Source organism: Heterodontus francisci, chromosome 1, assembly GCF_036365525.1.
Source record: "Heterodontus francisci isolate sHetFra1 chromosome 1, sHetFra1.hap1, whole genome shotgun sequence".
Classification (NCBI taxonomy): domain Eukaryota; kingdom Metazoa; phylum Chordata; class Chondrichthyes; order Heterodontiformes; family Heterodontidae; genus Heterodontus; species Heterodontus francisci.
Genome location: NC_090371.1, coordinates 196,792,942 through 196,820,698, shown reverse-complemented (window position 1 = coordinate 196,820,698; position 27,757 = coordinate 196,792,942).

The window sequence follows — 27,757 nt, the reverse complement described above, 5'->3', positions numbered from 1 at the left end:
CGGAGAAGAGAGACGTGATTCATTTTGGTAGTAAGACCGTGGAGAGGCAATATAATATAAAGGGTACAATTCTAAAAGGGGTGGAAGAACAGAGGGACCCATGTGTATATGTACATAAGTCATTGAAGGTGGCAAGACAAATTGAGAATGTGGTTAATAAAGCATACAGTATCCTGGGCTTTAGTAATAGGGGCATAGAGTACAAGAGCAAGGAGTTTATGTTAAATTTGTATAAAACACTGGTTCAGCTCAGCTGGAGTATTGTGTCCAGTTCTGGGTGCCATACTTTAGGAAAGACGTGAAGGCATTGGAGAGAGTGCAGAAAAGATTCATACGAATAGTTCCAGGGATGAGGAACTTCATTTACAAAGATAGATTGGTGAAATTGGGAGTTTTTCTTGGAGAAGCGAAGGCTGAGAAAAGATTTGATAGAGGTATTCAAAATCATGAGGGGTCTAGACAGGGTGGATGCGGAGAAAGTTTTCCCACTCGTGAAAGGATCAGGGATGAAACGGGAAAGATTTGAGGTAATTGGCAAAAGAAGCAAAAGCGACATGAGGAAAAACTTTTTCACGCAGCGAGTGGTTAAGATCTGGGATGCACTGCCAGAGAGTGTGGTGGAGGCAGGTTCAATCAAGGCCTTCAAAAGTGAATTAGATAGTTATCTGAAAAGGAAGAATGTGCAGGGTTACAGGAAAAAGGTGGGGGAAATGACTCCTGCTGAATTGCTCATTCGGAGGGCTAGTGCAGACATGATGGGCGAATGGCCTCCTTCTGTGCTGTAACAATTTTTTGATTCTGTGATTTTCTGCAAGAGGAAACTGAGACATCAGCTATAATAAATCAGCTTTTATTTAGACGGGGCAACTGCAATATAAATACCCACCTGAACTGCTGCTGAAACTCACTCTATTTCCCTGTGTCCCGAGTCCTGAGGAACCTGTGCTGGACACGTTAAATTTAAAGCTAAGTAAAATTCAATTGAAAAAGAGTTAATTAATGTCTCCTGATGATGTTAATTGCTGCAATAACCAGCAGCCTGCCTGCACTAATCAAGCCCCAACTTCGTCAAGTAGTTTTCTTGCTGGCATCTAACCTCACCTCTGTTAAACTCCAAGTGGGTGCTTTGGAGCCAGGTTGCAGTTGCAATCTCATATTCTCTTATTTTATCTACCCACCACCCCAAACTACCCACTCTTGGAGTTAAAATCCACCCCCCCCCCCCCCCCCCCCCAAATTATTCACATTCTTGAGCCCTTTCAAAATTTTGAACATTTCTATCAGAACCTCCCTTATTCTTTTCGGCTCTGGTGATCTCCAAACATGTCACATCTTACATCATAGGGCAAATTCAGCAAGAGTGTGCTCCTGGGGTGCAGCATTACTAGAAAGGAGCATGAGTTGCAGTTCATGCTCAAATGCTACAGCATGGATTTTAGCCTGGAGGTGCATTGTGTGTGTGTGTGAGGCTGTTGTGTATTCAGGAAACATGGAAGAATGGGTTTCCTGAACATCCTGCACGGTTTAACTCTGTGGCTCCTTTAAATTTTTTTCTGTTGGGATCCTACCGACAGGCAGCCTATGTATTGGGGAGGGTGTTGCAGATCACGGAGGGAGGGGTCCCGATCATGAAGATTAGATCACAATTGCGGGGTGGGTGAGGGGTTGCGATCATGGGGGTTGGGTCCAGTGGTGGTTGCAGGAGCAGATAGTGGTCAGGGAACCAGATGGTGGTCGGGGAAGTAGGGGAGGGGGAGGCAGGGGATCTGATGTTTGGCAGCGGGGGTGTCTGATGATATTTGGGGAGCAGATGGTGGTCAAAGGAGCAGATGGTGGTGGGTGGGTTGCTGGTTGGTCAGGTGAACAGGTGGTTGTGGGGGTGCATCTGATGGTGGTGGGAGAGCAGGTTCTGTTTGAGGTGGAGGTCTGATGATGGCAGAGGAGCGGACAGATTGTGGGGGATGTTTACCAGGTAGTTTTCTTGAGCCTGAAGGAAATACTGGTGCTCTTCCTGACTTACTAACATTGCTGTAACAGCACTTACTTTATAGATTCAGCCCTTCTTTCACCTGCTGGCTTCCCTGAAGACTGTGAAACCCAGCTGACTAATATCATGAAAACCTCAGTATAATACTTAAATGACCAACCCACTTCCTGCAAACAGACTGGTCACACCCCCTCCCCCCCTCATTCCACCTTCGCTAAAACTGGAAGTGGGTGGGCTCAAGGCAGGTTGAGTTCCTGTTTCAGGTATTTTGAATTTTAATCTCTGACATTCCCAGTCCACCTGTTTCTGGGAGTTAAAATTACCCCCATAGAATCATACAGCTTAAAAATAAGCCATTCAGCCCATCGTACCTGTGCCAGTTCTTTGGAAGAGCTGTCCAATTTAATCCCATATCACAGCCTTTTCTCCATAAGTTAAATCTCTTCAAGTGCCTCTTGAAAATTCCTATGGAATCTAATTCCACCACTCTTTCAGGCAGTGCTTTCCAGATCATAATGCTTGCTGACCCACTTGTCAGAGGAGTTTCTCCCTTCTTGCTCTATCAAAAGCCTTCATGATTTTTAGGCCCTCTGTTTGGTCTCTCCATAATCTTCTCTGCTCTAAGGAGAATAATCCAAGCTTCTCCAATATTTCACCATTATAAAGTCCCTTATCCCTGGTATCATCCTGATAAACCTCCTCTGTACCCTCCCCAAGGTATTGGCATCTTTCCTAAAGTGTGGTGCCCAGAAATGTACGCAATACTCCAGCTGAGGCCTAACCAGTGATTTATAACATTTTAGCATGGCTTCCTTGATTTTGTATCCTTATTTACAAAGCCCAAGTACCCCATACACTTTCTTAACCACCTTATCACCTTGCCATACCATATTCCAAGAATTATGTACATACACCCCCATATCCCTCTGCTCTTGAATATACCTCAAACTGATACCACTCAGATTATACTGTCTCTCCATGTTATTTCTCTCAAAGTACATCGCTACATTCTTAACTGCATTAAATTGCATCTGCCATGTGTCTACCCAATTCACCAGTCAGTCTATGTTCTCTTGAAGTCCTCTACTATCCTGCCAAGTATTTACTACATTGCTAAAGCAGAATAATGTGGAAGCTGGAAATTTGGAATAAAAACACAAAACTCCGGAAATAGCAGGTCATGCAGCATCTGCAGAGGGAGAAACAGAGTTAATGGGTGAATTTTACGCTCTCCCCTGCAGCAGGTTTGGAGATAGGGAGATCATAAAATCAGGTGGAATGGTGTTGGGGGGCAAAGGTGGTTCCTGCCACCTTCCCGCCTCTGCCAAAATTTAGTCCGGGTCGGGAAGGCCTTCCTGTCCTGCTGCCAATTGAGGCCCTTAACTGGGCAATTAATCCCCAATTAAGGGCCTCATCCCACCACCACCGCAATTAGCTGTGCGGCAGGTGGCTCTGTTGCTGCACGGGGAGCATGGTACGAGAAACCGTGCGGGCTGCTTCCTGGCTTCGGGGAAGGGGGGGTATCCTTTGTTCAAATGAGACCTGGCATGAGAAGGGAGATGGGGCACATTGAGAGACACCCCCTGCCCTTGCTACCAACCCCCTACACCCGCCTCCCCCACGACCCCCACCCCGTGAGACCCCTCCCGCCCTGACCTGCCTGTGGCGGTGGCACTGCTCAGTGGAAGAGCTGCCAGCCTCTGATTGGCTGGCAGCTCTCTGAGGGCGGGACTTCTGGCACCGGGGTCCTCGATCCTGCAGAAGACCTGGTGCTGTCCACATAAGTGCCTGATTGGCACTAGATTTGGCGGGCCTTCCGGAGAACAGGCAATGCGGGGTTCTCGGCGTCGTTTTTTCCAGGCGTCGAGACCCTCATCACCAGCATAAATTCCTGGCCAATGTTTCAGGTCAATCACTTCTCATCAGAAGTATGTTGCCATGTTTTGTATCATCCGCAAACTTTGAAATTAGACTCCCTAGCCACAAGGTCCAGAAAAGCAATGGTCCTAATCCTGATGGCTAGCAGACCCCACTTCATGCCCCACTTTAATCAGGAAGCACCTTTATCCTCTGCCTCCTATCCCTTGGCCAGTTACGTACCCAAGTGCCATCATCCCCTTAAAACCATGTGCTTCTATTTTCCAAATGAATCTGTTATGTGGTACTTTTTGAATGCCTTTTGGAAGTCCATATATATATCGATTGCATTACCTTCATCAACGCTCTCTGTTATTTCATTAAAAAAGTAAATCGCTCTGGCCTCATGGCCACACAGCCAAGTCAGCATAACACTAATGCCCTTATACTCATGGCTTTGTATTTTAACAGAGCCAGATGAACTGTATTCTATCAAATTGCTACTGTAATATTCATAGCTTCATGAAACCTTCATTATCAAATATCAGTTTCCATTACTGTTCAAAAGTCAACCACTTTAATAACAACGCATGCAAGAATAATATTTTCATACATGCTTATGTTTAAGGAGCAGTCTGTGGATTGCTGGTGAGTAATTCCTGATGATCTTGCCTGTAGCAATAATTAATCCTATATTGCATAATAAATGCGACAATAATGCATTTACAGTTTATAGATATAAGATATAATATATTAATTAACTGAAATGCTGAAATATTATTGAAAATTGAGAAGAATAAGCCTATAGATAATAACTGTGATGTGCTAATTAAAAATGTCATCTTAATTATGGAAATATAAACTGGATGTATGTTTTCGATGCAGGGGGTGACTAGAAATTATACGTACAGGTCTCTAACTACTACAATTTCTTTCAGTGACGCAACTCAAATCTCAGACTAGTCAATGAGGGGCTTCAACTTTTGCATATTAATATGTGCTGACTGTGAACAGTAACTGGCTACGTTCTCTCACCACGGACTTAAACACAAACCAAAGATGCTGATGAAAAAAGTAATGAGGAAAATCGTGGTTCAGCACAAAACACAGTCACAGATGAGACAGACTTAGTATGAAATGCAGTACATTTGTGACAAACAACATTTTGATTGTGGGAAATTATTTTAATGTCAAATGTAAGCTTGGAAAGCAAAACATTTTTCCAACTGACGCAAAGCATAATCTGCATTGGGAATTTTGTTTAAATATTACGCTGTCAGTTCAAGAATCAAATAAAAAAATGGCAAGCATATTTTGTGGACATTTCTGTTGTCCTTGAGGGATGGAAGCAACTTGGGCCTGGTCATGTGTGCAACCTTTGGGTAATAGGAATATCTGCATTTTTTGAAGGGCCAGGGTGCAAGGTCACATGTGGTGCTTGAAACCCTCCTGTGGCCAAAAATGTTGATAGCTCTTTTTGCTCTTACAGGTACTGACAGAGCTGTGGAGACATGAGAGCATGGCTCAGGTCCTCTTTCAGCTCTTCTACTAAATCCCTGCTAAACTAGTGCCTCCTTAAGCACTGCTCCTGGACGAAGGAATGTCCACCTTGAACTCTAAGCCTCCTTAGTTGAGTACCTCCAAGTCAGCACCCTCCTCCTCCTTTGCCAGCTCACCATCCTGGCAACTTGCAGTTCTCCCTCCTTTTCCTTGTCCTATTCGTTCTCCTCTTTCATATAGCACATGTAAAGAGGGATCACAAAGAACCCCAAGGTGAACTTTGCACTGGTGTCCTCCCAGCAGCCATAAAGAACAGGACAGACTAGCACAAGTGAATGCTTCTTTGAACAGCAATGCAAATCTTTTATATCAGGTTACTGGTTTACCTTCGCAAATTTGCTGAGTCATGTCTCATGGTGTTCGAACAGCTCTTTACTTTTCACAGTGCTCCTCATTTATGAAGGCAACGTATCCATTACTTACAACTTGTGCTGCATCCACAAATCGAGGCACCATTTATACGACAGAAGTTGGACAAAACACCTGTTTCATCTTTATGTTGTTTTCCGGTTCCCGGATGTTGGAAAGAATCACACTTTAAACTTGGAAAAGGCTGGAGTTGGTCTTGTTTATTTCTGCACCATGGCCGTAGTATGACAGACTTGTCTTCTTGCATACTACCTTTCTGAGTTTGTTGAAACTCCTGTCATGTGACTCTGACCACTGGAACTCTACATCGTCTTTCATCAGCTCCCGCAGGTTTGCTGTGTACTCCGACATGTGCGGAATAAAGGAGCTCATGTATTGTATTAAACCAAGGAAACTTCTCAACTCTCTCTGATCTCTTGGGGCTTCCATCCCCGAGATGGCTGAGATTCTTTCAGGGTTCGGCTTAACTCCATCAGGTGTGTACACCATTCTGAAGAACTGACATTCTATCACTTTCACAATGCATTTGTCTGCGTTTAGCTTAATCCCAGCTTTCTGGGTTCTTTCCATGGCTTCATGTAGATGGTTGTCATGATATTTTCCATCTACACCATACATCTGAATATCATCAGCTATGCTGACTGCTCCTTTGCATCCCCTGCATGTCTTGTCTACTTTCTGTTGGAACACATCCTGGCTCACTTTAAGGCCAAAGGGTAGACACAGGAATTTATACCGTCCAAAGGGTGTGTTGAATGTTGTCAACAATGAAGATTCTGTGTCTAGCGTCACACTCCACGAGCCATTTCTGGCATCAAGCTTGCTGAAAACTTTTGCCCCTGTCAGTGCTGGTGTGATTTCTTCCAATGTTGGAATAGGATAGTGATCTCTCTTTATTGCTTGGTTAAGATCATTGGGATCTAGGCAAATTCTTAGCTGTTCTTTTGGCTTCTCTCTCATCACAATGGAATTTACCCAATCTGTAGGCTCTGTTACTCTGGCGATCACCTTCTTTTCTTCCATTTCTTGGAGCTCTCTTTCAAGCTTTCCTTTTAGTTCTACTAGTACTTTACATGCGGGATGAATCATTGGTTTCATCACTGTTTCATCAATAGTGATGTGATACTCAAAATCTTCAAAGCATTCAACCATCTCATCAAAACACTCTGGGTACATCTGTATCAGATCTTCTTTGCTTCTTATCGGAGGGCACTTTTCAACAGGTGTACTTTCTTCAACCCTCAGTGTCGCCTCCTTCACCTCATGGTTTACTGAGATAATCTGCAGATCTTTACAACTGCTCAACCCCAGGATAGCTGGACCATCTGTTTCTGTGACATAGAACATACAGTTGCCATCTATTCCTTTGTGTGTCCCTCTGATTTGGGTCGTTCCTAGCTGTCGAATCTCAGTTCCCTGTATGCTGTTAGCATGACGTTGTTTGGTTTCAAAGCACCTTCCCTTGGATAACCATTTTTCTCCAAATTTTCAGGAAAGATCTTCTGGTATAGTCTGAGTGGAATGATGTTACTCTATGCTCCAGCATCAATCTTCACCTTCAGATTTATTGTTTTAGGCTTATTTCTCAGCTTCTTCCTGATCTGAATGGTCGTGTGAATTTCTTTTCTCTGGGAACTGTCACATCCAAACATTTCATGCAATTCTATGGTTCCTATGTCTATCATGTTCTCAAACCCATCGCCATCTTCCTGGGTATGGATGTTTTGGTTTCTTTCACTATTCCTTCGCCTTGTTACTCTGGCTCTGATGACTCATCTACCACCTTCTTGCCTTGTTCTGCACATCTTTTCCCAGTGATTGGTCTTTCCACAAGCTCTGCAGATTGATCCATATGTGGGACATTTCCTTCTATCTGTCAAAAAATGTGGTCATCCACAGTTCCTGCATGTCTTTCTCTCTGTTTGGTGTACATTCTTTAGTTGTTGTTTCAGTACATCGACCCTGCTGCCTGTCTCTTGGCTTAACTGAAGGCTCGCCATTTGGGAGGTCAGAATCTTCATCTGTCTGCTCATGGCTTCATGTGCTCTGGCAGCATCTGTGATATTGTGAGCTTGTCCTGTCCGATTAGAGCTTTCTGTAGATTAGAGATACAGCACTGAAACAGGTCCTTCGGCCCACCGAGTCTGTGCCGAACATCAACCACCCATTTATACTAATCCTACACTAATCCCATATTCCTACCAAACATCCCCACCTGTCCCTATATTTCCCTACCACCTACCTATACTAGTGACAATTTATAATGGCCAATTTCCCTATCAACCTGCAAGTCTTTTGGCTTGTGGGAGGAAACCGGAGCACCCGGAGAAAACCCACGCAGACACAGGGAGAACTTGCAAACTCCACACAGGCAGTACCCGGAATCGAACCCGGGTCCCTGGAGCTGTGAGGCTGCGGTGCTAACCACTGCGCCACTGTGCCGCCCTGTACTTCAGGATGTGCAGAATCCCAAATGAGCTGATCTATCAGCCGTTCATCTCTGTCCTTAAATTTACATTTTCTGGCTGCATTTTTCAATCTTGCTACAAAATTGTCAAAGGCTCACCTAGTTCCTGTCTGAGGCCTTGAAATTCATATCGGTATATCCGATGATTTAATTTTGGCTGGAGATGGGTGCTGAATCTTTCAAAAATTTTGACTGGGTTACTACTGTCCTCTTCGCTTAGGTTCCAGCTGTTAAATAAATGTAATCCTTTATCTCCAGCCCACAGAAGGATATAGCTGACCCTCTCCTCTTCCCTAGTGCCTTTTAGGAAACTACTGAATGCCAAATTGCACTTTTATTTAAACTTCTCAAATGTCTCTACGACATCATCAGCTTCCCAATTCATAATGGGCTGGAGCAGTGCAATCATTCCTGTCCCAGCTGACATTTTGGTTTTTTAGAGTTTTTGCATGAGTCACTCAGTTTTTCTTTCTCTCTCTCTCTGGCTCCAATTTGCATCACTTTTCTCAATCTTATGCTTTTAAAAATATTCTAGGTTTACTCACAGACACTTGCTGCCTCACCATAATTCATCTTTATGTTATTTTCTGTTTCCCAGATATTGGAAAGAATCATATTTTAAACTTGGAAAAGGCTGGAATCAGTCTTGTTTATTGCAGCACCATGCTTTGTGCTTATAGGGCCTGATTCAACTGGTTCTTGTGTTACATATAACATGACTCCCCAGTGCAGCCATAAATATGGCCTCCTACTGGAACAATTACACATAACAACTAGTTCCTACCTAATTAGTTCCGAACACTTTACAGATAGTATAACCATATATAACATGTATAACAACACCTTTTAGGGCAAATTTTCACTTTCTGCAATAGCACACAATGGGCAGTAGTGGATAAACCATCTGATATACACATTCCTTCCACTCCAGGTATTTCTATCCTGAAAAGGAAAATTGTGTGGCATGCATAATGAGTGGCTAATTACTACTGTCTATTTGGTGTTGTATATTGCTGCCAGCATCTTAGATGCTTGGTTGGTCTGGCTTGCATAGATTTTAGTTTAGATTTTAGAAAATAATTCACTTATTACATTGTAGAAACTTATATACACTTCCACTTACGCATGTCTAACCCTCTGCTGACACATGCTTCTTCTCTCTCTCGACACGTGATCTCTGACATCATCACAGTGGGAGGTGTTACTCACACTGATCCAAACATTAACGCTTTCAAAGCCTTATACTACATTTGGCATGGAATGAAAATTGGGCAGCTTCTGCAACAGGCAGATGACCCACTCTGCCAGATTGCTTCCCAAGTGGTGAAGACAAACATTTACTCATGGTGTTGTGCCTCACTGTATGTTTGGAAGACAGTGAAGGTAGGGGGAAAAGAAAGGAGATGAGAATGATGATACTGGCTTCTGACTTCACCCTCGCTCATTCCCTTGATGTTCACTTTAGTCATCATTTCCAGCTCAATCTTCTAAGATGCATTCAGTATGTTATGCCAATGTGTTTTGTTGAATGACCATTTTCTTTGGTCCACTGACTGGAAATCTGAATTTATATTTTTTTGAAGAAATTTAAAAAGAACATTTAAAACAGGATGACTGTTGGCAACTTAAGATGATCACGTATTTTGTTACACTGTATCTTACATTGCAAAGGACTGTGAAGAGGGAGACGAAATGTCTGTGCATTTCCCAGCAAGAACCAAGACTCAGGAAGTTTAAAGGAACTACCTGTTCTTTTCAACAAGCAGGAAAATACTGCTAACTGCTATTTCTGAATCACTGAGTGATTGTCATGTGACAAGCTCCTCCCCATCTGTGGTTTTAAGCTGGTGTTTTCTCTGCAGCAGAGGAGAAGCAACTGGATTCTGACACGTGCAGACCCGAGTGGGGGTCTCTCTCTCTCTCTCTCTCTCCATTCTAGCTTGAAACCTTTCAAATCCTGCCTGTTGACTGGCCACCTTTACATACTCCGGCTACAATCAGAATCAGAAACCCCGTTGGAGGAAATCATCCACATCGCTGTTGCCAAGAGACCCACTGAACCAGTCATCTACCACTGAATTCAGCTCTTTCTTCTTTGGCCTCATTGTCTCGAGAGACAATGGTTAAGTGCCTGGAGGTGGTCAGTGGTTTGTGAAGCAGCACCTGGAGTGGCTATAAAGGCCAATTCTAGAGTGGCAGACTCTTCCACAGGTGCTGCAGATAAAATTGGTTGACAGGGCTGTTATGCAGTTGGCTCTCTCCTTGCGCTTCTGACTTTTTTCCTGCCAACTGCTAAGTCTCTTTGACTCGCCACGCTTTAGCCCCACCTTTATGGTCGCCCGCCAGCTCCGGCGATTGCTGGCAACTGACTCCCACGACTTGTGATCAATGTCACAGGACTTCATGTCGCATTTGCAGACGTCTTTAAAGCGGAGACATGGACGGCCGGTGGGTCTGATACCAGTGGCGAGCTCGCTGTACAATGTGTCTTTGGGGATCCTGCCATCTTCCATGCGGCTCACATGGCCAAGCCATCTCAGGCGCCGCTGGCTTAGTAGGGTGTATATGCTGGGGATGTAGGCCGCCTCGAGGACTTCAGTGTTGGAGATACGGTCCTGCCACCTGATGCCAAGGATTCTCCGGAGGCAGCGAAGATGGAATGAATTGAGACGTCGCTCTTGGCTGACGTACGTTGTCCAGGCCTCGCTGCCGTAGAGCAAGGTACTGAGGAAACAGGCTTGATACACTCGGACTTTTGTGTTCCGTGTCAGTGCGCCATTTTCCCACACTCTCTTGGCCAGTCTGGACATAGCAGTGGAAGCCTTACCCATGCGCTTGTTGATTTCTGCATCTAGAGACAGGTTACTGGTGATAGTTGAGCCTAGGTAGGTGAACTCTTGAACCACTTCCAGAGTGTGGTCGCTGATATTTATGGATGGGGCATTTGTGTCGTCCTGTCCCATGATGTTCGTTTTCTTGAGGCTGATGGTTAGGCCAAATTTGGTGCAGGCAGCCGCAAACCTGTCGATGAGTCTCTGCAGACACTCTTCAGTGTGAGATGTTAATGCAGCATCGTCAGCAAAGAGGAGTTCCCTGATGAGGACTTTCCGTACTTTGGTCTCCGCTCTTAGACGGGCAAGGTTGAACAACCTGCCACCTGATCTTGTGTGGAGGAAAATTCCTTCTTCTGAAGACTTGAACGCATGTGAGAGCAGCAGGGAGAAGAAAATCCCAAACAGTGTTGGTGTGAGAACACAGCCCTGTTTCATGTCACTCAGGATAGGAAAGGGGTCTGATGAGGCGCTGCTATGCTGAATTGTGCCTTTCATATTGTCATGGAATGAGGTGATGATACTTAGTAGCTTTGATGGGCATCCAATCTTTTTTAGTAGTCTGAAGAGACCACGTCTGCTGACAAGGTCAAAGGCTTTGGTGAGATCAATGAAAGCAACGTAGAGGGGCATCTGTTGTTCGCGGCATTTCTCTTGCAGCTGTCGAAGGGAGAACAGCATATCACTGGTGGATCTCTCTGCTCGAAAGTCACACTGTGCCTCAGGGTAGGCACGCTCAGCCAGCTTCTCGAGCGAAGACTTTCCCCACTATGCTGAGCAGGGAGATTCCATGGTAGTTGTTGCAGTCACCGGGGTCACCCTTGTTCTTATAGAGGGTGATGATATTGGCATCGCGCATGTCCTGTGGTACTGCTCCCTCGTCCCAGCACAGGCAAAGCAGTTCGTACAGTGCTGAAAGTATAGCAGGCTTGGCACTCTTGATGATTTCAGGGGTAATGCCATCCTTCCCAGGGGCTTTTCCGCTGGCTAGAGAATCAATGGCATCACTGCGTTCCGATTTTGTTGGCTGTATGTCCAGCTCATCCATGACTGGCAGAGACTGGGCTGCATTGAGGGCGGTCTCAATGACAACATTTTCCCTGGAGTTCTAGGTAGTGTTCCATCCAGCGGAGTTATGTACCTATCATAACCTCTGCATCACCAACTCATTCTTTCACACTAAACCCTGTCAGCAGGTTTCTTGGAGGCACCCAAGATCACGCCGTTGGCACCAGCTGGACCTCATCGTCACAAGGCGAGCCTCTCTAACTAGCATTCAAATCACACTCAGCTTCCACAGTACGGACTGCAACACTGACCACTCCCTGGTGTGCAGCAAGGTTAGCCTCAAACCAAAGAAGCTGCATCACTCCAAGCAGAAGGGCCGCCCGCGCATCAACACTAGCAGAATTTCTCATCCACAGCTGTTACGTAAGTTTCTAAATTCACTCGAAAAAGCCCTTCAAAACACTCCCACAGGGGATGCAGAGACCAAGTGGGCCCTCATCAGACACACCATCTACGACTCAGCAATGACCACCTATGGCAAACGTGTGAAGCGGAATGCAGACTGGTTTCAATCTCACATTGAAGAACTGGAACCTGTCACAGCCGCAAAGCGCATTGCACTGCTGAACTACAAGAAAGCCCCCAGCGAGTTAACATCCGTAGCACTTAAAGCAGCCAGAAGCGCTGCACAAAGAACAGCCAGGCGCTGCCCAAATGACTACTGGCAACACCAATGCAGTCATATTCAGCTGGCCTCTGACACCGGAAATATCAGAGGAATGTATGATGGCATTAAGAGGGCTTTTGGGCCAACCATCATGAGAATTGCCCCCCTCAAATCTAAATCAGGGGACGCAATCACTGACCAACGCAAGCAAATGAATTCAGTTAGAAGCCAGCCAAATCACCAAATGTCACAGACAGTATACCCATCTGGTTTATAACAACATGCTTTGATTAAGTATGATACATTTGATGGTTGACTATACAGAACAAACTTTAATAATGTATAGTTTAAGTGATCAGCTGAACTCGACACAGAGGGCTGAATTTTGTCAGCCTTGAAGAAGTCCCACCGTGGGGGCCGAAAGTGGGAGCCGACCCTGCGCCAGCAGGCGCTGGGACCTTGGACGGCATTTTACAGGTGGCGGCCAATTAACGGGGTGTCACAGGGGGCACTGTCCAATTGAGGGCAGCGCACCCACCCACCCCCCCCCCCCCCAAAAGCTGCCGGCCCAATCAGAGGGGCCCTTGAAGAACAAGTAGGTTTGTTTTAAAGAGTCTGGGCCAACAGGAAGGCAGGAGGCTTAAGCGATTGGTGGGGTGTGTGGGAGGGCTTCTTCAAGTGGCGGCACTGTAGCTGTGGGGGTGGACATTGACGCCGGGAGAGGGGTCCCCTCTATGGGCCATGGAGCGGCCTTTAAGGAGGGCCCGCCTCTGGGAACCCACTGGGAGGCCGCCAGGGTTGCCTGGCAGTCTCCCCAAGTAGAGGCCGGCCCTCCCGATGTGGACAAAATGCCAGTGGATGTGGGAAGTGACCCTTAATTGGTCCCTTAAGTGGCTCAATTGACTGCCCGGTGGGCGGCCGGTCCGCGAAGGTTCCCACTGCAGGTAATATGCACGGCGCTGGGACAGCATCAGGCTCCTCTTCCAATGCTTTCCCGTATGATATTACCAGCCCTCCCGTCTCCCAGCCTGTCACCATAGGGCTGGGAAAATTCTGTCCAGTGAGGGGATTTTCAGTTACTAGTTGTACCTTTCAAAGCCTTTGAAGCCCTGCTGAAAACCATACTTCTTTATACATCAGATTTTGCCTACATCAAATGTACATGGCACAGATAACACCTCATGATGCAACATTTCCCAAATCCTTTTGTACTCTATTCATGGAAACAGTTGTAGTTGTTTATTCCAAAGCTGCTTCTCTCAAACAAGACTTTAACTGGTCTTAAACCCTTTGAAGAAGAGGCTTTATTAACCAGCATGTTTCTATACTATAGTTCATGGATTCTTCTACCTATGTTTACGACACTCGCCACCAAAGTAGTACTTTAATCATACATTTTGGAAGCCATTACTGTCACTTATTTCATGCACAAGCATTTCTCGTATTTAACACGCACAATAAAGCAGAAAACAAGCCCAATTTTCCTCTCATGACACTGCAAAGCCATGCTGTATTTTTCAGAAAGTCCATTGCTCCAAGATATGAGGAAGTTTGATGATTAACCTTTAACTCCCTAAGATCTCCAGCATACATCTCTCCAGGAAGTCCAACAAATCTTAAATAATAAAAGAGGAATTTCACACCCTCAGTGTTACGAGCTCACAAGACACCAGTCTGGTGTGTACTCTGTCTTTAATGAAACTGCTTGTAATGGCTGCCTCCAGTCAGAGTGCCTCATGGTAGAGGTCACATGACTACGGCAAGCCAGGAGGCAGATTGGTACAGTATTGCATTTCTGTCCCAAACACGCAGTCCCTTACATTAAAACAGAATCTAGCCATGATTTTTATGTGGCAGTGATGGGGGTGGTGTTGGGAGGGGGTGCAGTTTTGCAGTCAAGGTCCTGCGGTATTTAACAGCAGGACTTGATTACCATTTTCGAAGTCTCTTTCCTGGAGTCAGTTAGGCAGATAGAAAGGCCATACGGCTGTTGTTTGTGGAGGTTTGCGGCTCCAGGCAACAGCTGGGGAGCTTGGGGGAGGGCCGGAGAGATCAGAGGAGGTGAGGAGAAGATCACTGAGTACCGGAGAGATGGGGGGAGGAGGGAAATAAATCTCAGAGGGCCAGAGAGATTGGAGAGGAGGGAAGAAGATTATGGAAGTGGGCGGAAGGATCATGGAGCAGAAGAGAAGATGGCAGAAGGTACCAGAGAGATTAAAGGAAGAGGGAAAATGATCGTAGAGGGTCCTTGGAGAGCATGGTAGAGAATGGGACTGGGAGGAGATTGTGGGCTGCGGAGGACATCGAGAGGGCAGCAGATTACGGTAGCGGGGGATCCAAAAGCTGAGAACGTTAGGGTGTCTGGGTGGAAGCACTCCTGTCACTGAGTTCAGGGAGTTCAGTGAAGCAGGGTAGGAGGTGCTCCTTTGTCTCTTTCTTTTCTTTTCTGCCTTTTCAGCCTCCAGTAGTTGGTTCTTACTTCAATACAAGGGAAGAAGCTGATTGGTGAGTAACTAGTAAGTTATTTTACTTATTCCACTGACAATAATTAGTTTGTAAAGTTAAAGTATGGCAGGGCAGCTCAGCCAAGTGGAATGTGCCTCCTGTGGTATGTGGGAAGTCGTGGACGCACCATGAGTCCTTGACAGACACATCTGCAGAAAGTGTCGCCGACTGCAGAAGTTGAGCTCCAGTTTTCGGAACTCGAGTGGCAGCTGGAAACACTGTGGTGCATCTGCGAGGCACAGAACTATGTGCATAGTACATTTAGGGAGATGGTCACACTGCAAGTTAAGAGTGTCAAGGCAGAGAGGTAATTGGTGACCACGAAGCAGTCTAAGAGAACCAGGCAGGCAGTGCAGGCGTCCCTGAGTCAATCTTGCTTGCTAAATGGTTTTCCATTTTGGATACTGCCGAGGGTGAGGGTTCCTCAGAGGATTGCAGCAAGAGCCAAGTCCATGGCACCACGGGTGGCACATCTGCACCAGAGGGGAGGAAGAAGAGTGGAAGGGCATAGTGATAGGGGATGTGTTAGCTAGGGGAACAGACAGGCGTTTCTGTGCTGCAGACATGCCACCAGGATGGTATGTTGCCTCCCTGGTGCCAGGGTCAAGGATGTCATGGAGTAGTTACAGCACATTCGTCTGGGGGAGGGTGAATAGCCAGAGATTGTGGTTCACTTTGGTATCAAAGACATAGGTAAGAAGAGGGATGAGGTCCTGAAACCAGAGTTTAGGGAGTTAGCAAAGAAATTAAAAAGCAGGATCTCAAAGGCAGTAATCTCAAGGTTACACCCAGTGCCACATGCTAGTGAGCATAAGAATAGGAGGATTGAGTGATTGAACATGTGGCTGGACAACTGGTGCACGAGGGAGGGCATCAGATTTCTGAGGCATTGGGACCTGTTCTGGGGAAGGTGGGATGGGTTTCACCTTAGCAGGATTGGGACTAACGTCCTTGCAAGGAGATTTGCTAGTGCTGTTGGGGAGGATTTAAACTAAATTGGAAGAGAGTTGGGAACCAAACAGTGAGCTCTGATTGGAGAGAAGCAAAACTGCCTGCAATTGCATGGGAAGGTGCTGTGGGAAAGGGAAGCGGTGTCGGGGGTAATGGAGCAGTGGACCAGGGTGTCGCGGAGGGAATGATCCCTTCGGAATGCTGACAGGGGAGGGGAGGGGAAGATGTGTTTGGTAGTGGCATCAAGCTGGAGGTGGCGGAAATGGTGGAGGATGATCCTCTGGATGTGGAGGCTGGTGGGGTGGAAAGTGAGGACAAGAGGCACCCTGTTGCAGTTCTGGGAGGGAGGAGAAGGGGTGAGAGAAGAAGTGCAGGAAATAGATCGGACACGGTTGAGGGCCCTGCCAATCATAGTGGGGGGGAATTCTCGGTTGAAGAAAAAGGAAGACATATCAGAAGTGCTGTTGTGGAAGGTTGCATCATCAAAATAGATGCATTGGAGACGGAGAAATTGGGAGAATGGGATGGAGTCTTTACAGGAAACAGGGTGTGAGGAAGTGTAGTCAAGGTAGCCATGGGAGTCAGTGGGCTTATTCTGAATATTAGTGGACAGCCTATCCCCAGAGATGGAGACAGAGAAGTCGAGGAAGGGAAGGGAAGTGTCAGAAATAGACCATGTAAAGGTGAGAGAAGGGTGGAAATTGGAAGCAAAGTTGATGAGTTTTCCAGTTCGGGGCAAGAGCAGGAAGCGGCACCGATACAATCATCAATGAATCGGAAAAAGAGTTGGGGGAAGGGGCCTGAGTGGGACTGGAACAAGGAATGTTCGACATATCCCACAAAAGGACAGGCATAACTAGGACCCATGCGGTTACCCATAGCAATACCTTTTATTTGAGGGAAGTGAGTGGAGTTGAAGGAGAAGTTGTTCAATGCAAGAACAAGTTCAGCCAGGCGGAGGATGGTGGTGGTGGATGGGCCACTGTTCAAGAAAGAAGTGGAGAGCCTTCAGACCGTCCCGGTGGGGAATGGAGGTGCAAATGGATTGGACGTCCAGAGTGAAGAGGAGGCGATTAGGGCCAGGAAACTCAAAATTGTTAAAATGACGTAGGACGTCTGAAGAGTCATGGATGTAGGTGGGAAAAGACTGGACCAGGGGAGAAAAGATAGAGTCAAGACCGTAAGAAATAAGTTCAGTGGGGCAGGAACAGGCTGAAACGACGGGTCAACCAGGACAGTCCTGTTGGTGGATTTTGGGAAGGAGGTAGAAGCGGGCTGTCCGAGGTTGTGGAACTATGAGGTTGGAAGCTGTAGAAGGAAGATCTCTGGAGAAGATGAGATCACTGACAGTCCTGTGGACAGTAGCTTGATATTTGGTGGTGGGGTCATGGTCCAGGGGGAGGTAGGAAGAAGCATCTGAGAGTTGACACTCAGCCTCTGCAAGGTAGAGGTCAGTACACCAAACAACAACAGCATCACCTTTGTCAACGGGTTTGATAACAATCTCAGGGTTAGACCTGAGAGAACGAGTGCAGCAAGTTAGAGTGAGCGAGGGGAGCGGAGAAATTGAGACGACCGATGTCACGCCAACAGTTCTCAATGAAAAGATCAAGAGTGGGTAACTGGCCCAGGGGAGGGGTCCAGGTGGAGGGAGAATACTGGAGGTGAGTGACATGATCCGCTGGTCGGGGGGAGGACTTCTGGTCAAAGAAGTGAGCCCAGAAGCAAAGACGAAGGAAGAAGAGTTCAACGCCATGCTGAGCGCGAAATTCATTGAGGTGATAAAACTGAGTCCTTTGTTAAGTACAAATCTTTCAGCATCAGAGATGGGAAGGTCAGAGGGTATTGTGAATACATGGCAAGGGGTCATATCAGGAGAAGGGATGGGGTCAGAGGGAAATGAAGGGCAAGAAGGATCTGGAACGGCGTTGGTACCCATGAGCTGCCGGAACTTGCATTCCTAACACCTGAAAGGAAGAGATAAAGTTTTTTGTTAATGTATCGGAAAAGACGAAGGATGAAATGAAAGTGCGGAGCAGAACAGCTTTGAGATAAGATGAGGCGGTGCTTCTGGAGAGAGAGGTCAAGTGTGCACATGTGATGGCGCATGGCACTGAGAGCAGCAGTCCGAGGAATGTTGTATTTCTTGGAGATACCTGTAATCCTGGATGGATTCAAAACATGAAGGATGGAACTTCAGTTGAAATCCACGTGGAATAAGTCAGAGCCGGATACAGTCGCTGAGGAAGGAGGTGTGGCTGTGAGAACGAATTTTGGTAGACACCTTATCAAACACCAGGAGGGAAATAGAAAGCAATGAAGGTGAACAAGGTAAAAGACATATGTAAATCCCGTCAGAAAGAAGAGCAAAAGATTTTGTGGTAGATGGGCAATGGCTGGTATTTAAAGAAGTATTATACAGTTTACAACAAATATACATTCCTCTAAGACACAAAAACCCAACAAGAAAGGTGAATTAACCATGGCCAACAAAAAAAGCTAAAGATTGCATTCGGTCAAAGGAAGTGGCTTATAAGGTCACCAGTAAGCCCCAGGATTGGGAGCAATTTCGAATCCAACAAAAGAGGACCAAGAAACTGATAAAGAAAGGGAAAAAGGACTATGAAAGCAAGCTAGCTAGAAACATAAAGGTGGACTGGAGAAGCTTCTTTAGATACGTGAAAAAGAAGAGATTAACAAGGATGAATGTGGGTCCTTTGCAGGCAGAGACAGGAGAATTTGTGGAGGAGAATGAGGAAATGGTGAAGAGACTAAACAATTACAATATATCTGTTTTCACAGAGGAAGACACAGAAAATCTTCCAGAAATACTGGGGAACCAAAGTACTTGTGAAAACAAGGAACTGAAAGAAATTAGTATCAGTAAAGAGGTAGTACTCGAAAAATTAATTGTTGATGAATTGATTAGTTGATAAATCCCCTGGAGACAAGATGAGCTACATCTCAGAGTACTGAAGGAGGTGGCTATAGAGATAATGGATGCATTGGTGGTTATCTTTCAAAATTCTATAGATTCTGGAACGGTTCCTGCAGACTGGAAAGTAGGAAATGTAACCCCAATATTTAAGAAGGGAGCGAGAAGGGGTTTTGTGAAGGGGAGGTCGTGTTTTACTAATTTGATTGAGTTTTTTGAGGAAGTGACGAAGATGATTGATGAGGGAAGGGCGGTGGATGTTGTCTATGGACTTTAGTAAAGCCTTTGACAAGGTCCCGCATGGCAGACTGGTGCAAAAGGTGAAGTCACACGGGATCAGAGGTGAGCTGGCAAGATGGATACAGAACTGGCTCGGTCATAGAAGACAGAGGGTATCAGTAGATGGGTGTTTTTCTGAATGGAGGGATGTGACTAGTGGTGTTCCGCATGGATCAGTGCTGGCACCTTTGCTGTTTGTAGTATATATAAATGATTTGGGGGAAAATGTAGCTGGTCTTATTAGTAAGTTTGCGGACGACACAAAGGTTGGTGGAGTTGCGGATAATGATGAGGATTGTCAGAGGATACAGCAGGATATAGATCGGTTGGAGACTTGGGCGGAGAAATGGCAGATGGAGTTTAATACGGACAAATGTGAGGTAATGCATTTTGGAAGGTCTAATGCAGGTGGGAGGTATACAGTAAATGGCAGAACCCTTAGGAGTATTGACAGGCAGAGAGATCTGGGCGTACAGGTCCACAGGTCAGAAAGTGGCAACGCAGGTGGATAAGGTAGTCAAGAAGGCATACGGCATGCTTGCCTTCATCGGTCGGGGCATAGAGTATAAAAATTGGCAAGTCATGTTGCAGCTGTACAGAACCTTAGTTAGGCCACACTTAGAATATTGCGTGCAATTCTGGTCGCCACACTACCAGAAGGACGTGGAGGCTTTGGAGAGAGTACAGAGGAGGTTTACCAGGATGTTGCCTGGTCTGGAGGGCATTAGCTATGAGGAGAGGTTGGAAAAACTCGGATTGTTTTCACTGGAGCGACGGAGGTGGAGGGGCGACATGATAGAGGTTTACAAAATTATGAGCGGCATGGACAGAGCGGATAGTCAGAAGCTTTATCCCAGGGTGGAAGAGTCAGTTACTAGGGGACATAGGTTTAAGGTGCGAGGGGCAATGTTTAGAGGGGATGTGCGAGGCAAGTTTTTAACACAGAGGGTGGTGAGTGCCTGGAACTTGCTGCCAGGGGAGGTGGTGGAAGCAGATACGATAGCGACCTTTAAGAGACATCTTGACAAATACATGAATAGGAAGGGAATAGAGGGATATGGGCCCCGGAATGCAGAAGGTTTTAGTTTAGGCAGGCATCAAGATCGGCGCAGGCTTGGAGGGCCGAATGGCCTGTTCCTGTGCTGTACTGTTCTTTGTTCTTTGAGAGGTAAAACGGAGAACTACCGACCTGTTAGTTTGACATCAGTAGTAAGGAAAATGTTAGAATCTATTATAAATGAAGAGATAACTGAATAATTGGAAAATAATGATGTGATTGGGCAGAGTTAACATGGATTTATGAAAGGGAAATCATGTTTGACAAATATGTTGGAGTTTTTTGAGGATGTTACTTGTAGCGTAGATAAAGGAGAACCAGTGGTGTACTTGGATTTTCGGAAGGCTTTTGATAGGTCCCATACAGGAGGTTAGTAAACAAAATGAGAACACATGAGATTAGGGTAATATCCTGCTATGGATTACCACTGATACCACTGACCACCTCCAGGCGCTTACCCATTGTCTCTTGAGATAAGGAAGCCAAAGAAGACTGCTATGGATTGAGAATTGGTTAACAGACAAAAGCAGAGAGCAGGAATAAATGGGTCATTCTCAAGATGGCAGGCTGTTACTAGTAAGGTACTGCAAGGATCAGTGCTGGGGCCACAGCTGTTCACAATCTATATAAATGATTTGGATATGGGGACAAAAGTAATATTTCCAAATTTGCTGATGACAGAAAATTAGATGGATGTGTAAGTTGTGAGGAGGGTGCAAGGAGGTTTCAAGGGGATTTGGACAGGCTAAGTGAATGGGCAAGAACATGGCAGATAGAATGTAATGTGAATATGTGTAATGATACACTTTGGGAGAAAAAACAGAAAGGTAGAGTATTTCTTAAATGGTGAGAGGTTGGGAAGTGTTGATGTCCAAAGAGACCTGGGTGTCCTTGTTCAGGAGTCGCTAAAAGCTAGTATGCAGGTGCCGCAAGCAATTAAGAAGGCAAATGGTATGTTTGCCTTCATTGCAAGGGGATTTGAGTACAGGAGTAAACATGTCTTGCTGCATATAAAGCCTGTGAGACCACACCTGGATTATTGTGTACAGTTTTGGTCTCCTTATCTAAGGAAGGATATACTTGCCATAGAGGGAGTGCAATGGAGGTTCACTAGACTAATCACTGAAATGGCAGGATTGTCTTATGTGGAGAGATTGCAGAAACTGGGCCTGTATTCTCTAGAGTTTTGAAGAATGAGAGGTGATCTCATTGAAACTTACAAGATTCTTACGGGACATGACAGGGTAGATGTGGATAGGATGTTTCCTCTGGCTGGTGAGTCTAGAACCAGGGGCCACAGTCTCACAATAGGTGGCAGACCATTTAAGACTGAGATGATGAGGGATTTCTTTGTCAGAGGGTGGTGAATCTGTGGAATTCTCTACTCCAGAGGGCTGTGGAAGATCAATCATTGAGCATGTTCAAGACAGAAATCAATAAATTTCTGCATACTAATGACATCAAGGGATATGGGGATAATGGGGGAAAATGGAATAGTGGTAGATGATCAGCCATAATCTGTTTGAATGGCAGAGCAGGTTCAATAGGTCGAATGGCCTACTCCTGCTCCTATTTTCAATGATCCTACAATCTTATGCTCTTTGTGACTCACAAGCAGTGCTGTAAATGCACTTACCTGTTCCATGCAGCAGTCCTCGTCTCCCTTTAGTTTCCAGGTTTTCCAAAGCCCAGGACATCTGCCAGCCAGTGTTAAAGATGGAACACAGAAATAAAATCCGAGGCATGCAACCTCATTCAAATATTTAAATGGGAGACCGGCCTCCTGAGAGCATGTTGGTTACCTGACACCCACCCCTGCACCCCCAGTGGTGCCTCTGTTAAAAAATTGAGGCAGCTTGGGTCTGGTTTGAATGTTTTTACATTTTTGCTTCCCACCCAAGCCAAACCCACCCATTCTGGTGAGGTGGGGTGGGGGGGTGGGGGGGGGGGGTTGGTGGTGGGGGGGTTAAAACTGCCCCCTTGCATTCACATAACAGCTGCGTTAAACATAACTTATAGGAAGCAGCGGCAGGCTGAATACGCTTTATATTGTACCAATTTACTTTGCTGGTGTTTTATTTAGATTAGCGTAACTGTAATAAAACTTGAATAAGGCTAAATAAAGAGTCACCTGCAGAGCTCCATTGGGAAGGTTAGCTTCTAGATTCATCAGAGATCTGTCCCAATACATTCCCTTGTGTGTCTTTGTGACTATAGAAAAGCAATTAAAAGGCAACAAAACTAATGCTATTTTTATTGCGCCAACAATTGTTTACTAACTGAGTGGGAAGCCATGACTAACAGCCTGCTAACAATACTGTGAAGTTGAGAAAGGCAGAATTCTGCATGTGCACACTCAAATACATATATTTATCAGCCTCTGACTCAAGTCACTTTCTTCCGGTTGAGAAGCTCTTTTGGGCCCAGCCATTTTTGAAAGAAGCAAAAAGAAAGACTTACATTCATATAGCACCTTTCATGATCTCAGGATGTTCCAAAGTGCTTTACACGCAATGAAGTACTTTTAAAGTTTGATCACTGTTGTAATGTAGGAAACACGGCAAGCAATTTGAACACAGTAAGGTCCCCCAGGCTACAATGTTATAATGACCATATCTATTTTAGTGATACTGGTTAATAATTTTTGCTTAACAGTGTTGCTCCTGACAATGACCTGGAAACCCCTTTTGCGCAGACGCAGCTCCTCACAAGTTTGAGCATGCACTCCTCAGATGACTTTCTCATTCATGCACCATTCCAGCTTCAGGCGGTGACAACATCAGGTGTGCATCCTCTGGCAGGCTCCAGCAAGCTGAATTCATGTACGCACAAACTGGCCAAGTTTCTCATGCATGGGTAGTTCCAATTTCACATAATGATGTCATCAGACATGCAAATATATACCTTACGTTTAGCGCAATTTTCAAGCCCTTCGTGTTGCAGGTTCCACCAAATATATCCAGACCTTTGAGTAGCCCACTGAACAGAACTTTGTCTCTAGTCCTGCCGCCTTCATCTTTTTCCCATGGAACTGAATCTTATGAAAGCACATGAACCTCAAAGAGAGAAAAGTCTCCTAAATTAACAAGGTTTAAGAAGAACACTGGGCCCCGACAAACAGCAAGACTACCTACAATCAAGTGAGCTCGATGCACAGTAAACAAGAAACTCTTCTGATATTGCCTCAAACCCCTCTCTACTATATTTTCCTCTCTTTTCTGTCCCTATTTGTACGTCTGTATCGCATGTGCATGCTAGCATGGGTGTGCCGTATATCTGTAGGCATTAACCATATTAGAGTCTAAGTTTTAATAAAATTTCATCTTTCTTCTTTAAACCTCAGAAAACCTGTGTGAATTGGTTTCTGTGTCTGATAATTGGAAAGCTGTGAACAAGGATTCACAAAGTAGGAGCTCAAAATACAGTGTGTTTAAAATTAAACCCTGTTACAATAAGTCCAGGTGAAGATAGTAACAGACCCCTAGACACCTTTTGCACCTTTTGTAACAACATACATGGGCTATTGTAAGTTATGGTACAAACCTTATGTAAAAGTTCAGGTTTACAATGCATGAAATGCACTAATTGGGAGTCCTTTGGTTAGTTCATGATTTATTACATAATCAAATACTACAAGGAAACAACAAATTATTTTCATTCCTTCATAGCTGAATTTACTTTTTTAGCTTTAGGTCAGTACACTGATTAATAAACCCCTTATTCTTATGCACTATTTAATTTTGGATGACAGAACAGGTAAAAGAAGGTTTTGCATCGCACTGGCTATGAAGGCAGAAGAAGGCTGCAGTGGCAAGGTTCCAATCATTGTGGATCGGCACGTCACTGAAATCTGATCACCAACCCGTAAAACTCATGTGCACAATGACGGCAACCCAAGGTCTCCACGTTAAATAAAGTCAAGCACAGGCTTCTACCAGAGTCTATTTGCCAAGTCCTGTGACGATGGAGAATTGGCAATGGGGACAGCACTGTGAACCTGGGAGCCCCTAGTCAAGAATCTGCACACAGGCGACAGATGCATGAAGGTCTTTGGACACCTGTGTTGGGACAGAGGTGTCTTTGGGCAGCAGCATCTGTGACTGAGCAGTCCTCTTCAGGATACCCCCTGCTCACACCCCAAATGGGGAGAGGGCTAGAAAAGGTGCCCTAAAAATAGGCTGTCCCACTTTCTCCTGGCTGGGAAACCACACCCTGCAGAATCACCCTCTTTGTGGTCAAAGAAAGGAAACTTTAAATTTTGCAACTTGGAATGTTAGAACACTCATGGATAATCTCAAGAGTGACCGTCCAGAAAAAAGAACTGCAATCATATTGCGTGAGCTCTCAAGACTCCAAATTGACATTGTCACCCTCAGTGAGACCTGCCTTCCTGGGGAGGGGCAGCTGAAGGAACAAGCAGGGGAATACATCTTCTACTGGAAAGGAAAGGCTGACAGCTACACTCGTGTCCACGAAGTTGGATTTGCCATCCGGAATAGGATCTTGGATGCACTGCCAGAACGCCCAAACAGCATAAATGACTCATCACACTTCACCTACAACTCAGCCATAATCAATATGCCACCATCATCAGTGGTTATGCCCTGATCCTTGACTCTGATGAAGGTATTAAGGAAAAATTTCTATTCTGACCTTAATGAAGCCCTCACTGCCATCCCAAAAGAGGACATACGAACAAACAAATTAGGAACAGAAGTAGGCCATTCGGCCCCTCTAGCCTGCTCCGCCATTCAATAGATCATGGCTGATCTGTGTGTCTCGAATTCCACACTCCCATCTACCTCGATAAGCTTTGATTCCCTTGCCAAACAAGAATCTATCTACCTCCGCCTTAAAAATATTCAATGACCCTGCCTCCAGCACATTCTGAGGCAGAGAGTTCCAAAGTCACACAACCCTCTGAGAGAAAAAAATTCTCCTCATCTCTGTCCTAAAAGGGTGACCCCTAATTTTAAAACAGTGCCCCCTAGTTCTGGACTCCTCCACAAAAGGAAACATCCTTTTCACATCTACCTTATCAAGACTGTTCAGGATCTTACATACTTCAATCAAGTCTCCCCTCACTCTTCTAAACTCCAGTGAAAACAAGCCCAGTCTGTTTAACCTTTCCTCATAAGACAATTCGATCATTCCAGGTTATCAATCTAGTAAACCTCCTCTGAACCGCCTCCAACGTATTCACATCCTTCCTTAAATAAGGAGACCAAAACTGCATACAGTATTCAAGATGTGGTCTCACCAATGCCCTGTATAAGTGAAGCATAACATTTTTATTTTCAGCTCCTTTCATAATAAGGGATAGCATTCCATTAGCCTTCTTTGTTACTTGCTGTAGCTGTATACTAACCTTTTGTGACTCATGCACTAGAGCACTTCGATCCCTCTGCACCTCAGAGTTCTGCAGTCGTTCTCCATTTAAGTAATACTCTACTTTTTTATTCTTCCTGCCAAAGTGAACAACTTCACATTTTCCCACATTATACTCCATCCGCCAGATTTTTGCCCACTCACTCAATCTATCTATATAGGTCTGAAAGTTCCTTATGTCCTCTTCACAACATACTTTCCTACCTATCTTTGTGTCATCTGCAAATTTAGCTACCATGCCATCGCTCCCCTCATCTAAGTCATTGATATACATTGTAAAAATTTAAGAGCCCAGCACTGACCCTTGCAGGACACCACTCATCACATCCTGCCAATCAGAGAAGGACCCATTTATGCATATTCTCTATTTTCTGCCAGCCAGCCAATCTTCTATCGATGCTAATATGTTACCCGACTACAGCATGAGCTCCTACTTTGCTCAATAACCTTTTAAGTGACACCTTGTCAAGTGCCTTCTGGAAATCCAAGTACAGTATGTCAACAGGCTCCCCTTTATCCACAGCACATGTTACTCCTTCAAAGAACTCCAATAAATTGGTTAAACATCTCCCTTCCACAAAGTCATGCTGACTATTCCTGATTACCTTGAGCTTTTCTAAGTGCCCAGCTATAGCCTCCTTAATGATCAATTCTAACACCTTCCCCACAACAGATGTCAAGCTAACTGGCCTATAGTTACCTGTTTTCTGCCTCCCCCACTTCTTGAATAGAGGGGTTATATTTGCTATTTTCCAGTCTGCTGGAACTTTTCCAGAATCTAGTGAATTTTGAAAAATAAACATGAACACATCTACTACCTCATTAGCCACCTCTTTTAAGACCCTAGGATGAAGCCCATCAGCACCCGGGGACTTGTTAGCCTGCGGCTCCATCAATTTGGTCAGTACCGCTTCCCTGGTGATTGTAATTTCACCAAGTTCCTCTCTTCCTTCCACCTCCTGATTTACAGCTATTACTGGTATGTTTTTTGTATCCTCTATAGTGAAGACAGCAGCAAAATATTTGTTCATTTCATCTACCATTTCCTTATTATCTACTATGAACTCCCTATTCTCATTCTCTGGTGGACCAACACTCACTTTACTTACTCTTTTCCTTTTTAAACACTTGTAGAAACTCTTGCTATCCATTTCTAGCTAGCTTCCTCTCATACTGTAATTTCTTTCTCCTGATTCAACTTTTAGTCATTCTCTGCTGTTCTTTATATTCTGACCAATCATCTGATCTGCCTCTCATCTTTGCGCAATTATATACCTTTTCCTTAAGTTTGATGCTTTAACTTCTTTAGCTAACCACAGATGGTGGGTCCTCCCCTTATACTTTTCTTTATAGTAGGAATATAATTATTCTGAGTATTCTGAAATATCCCCTTGAATGTCTGCCACTGCTTCTCTATTGATCTATCTCCTAGCTTAGTAACCCAGTTCACATCAGCTAGCTCAGTTTTCATGCCCACATAGTTTCCTTTATTTAAGCTTAAAATACTTGTCTTAGACTCACTCTTCTCTCTTTCAAACATAATATAAAATTCAATCAGGAGAAGATCGTCCTTCTGGGGGACTTACATGCCAGGGCTGGCTGTGACTCCGATGTCTGGGAAAACGGACTGGGAAAAGCCAATGCAAATGGTGTCCTCCTGCTAACAAAGTGCACTCAGCATGGCCTCATTATAACAAACACCCTCTTCTGCTAGAAGGACAAAAACAAATCCACATTGAGGCATTCTAGATCAAAGCACTGGCACCACCATCGATGGGAGAGCTGCAACAAGCAACCAAACAGATGAAAAACAACAAAGCCTGCAGCCCCGATGGTATTCCAGCTGAGGTCTTCAAAGTTGGTGGGCTTTTGCTCACATCAAGACTCCATACATTC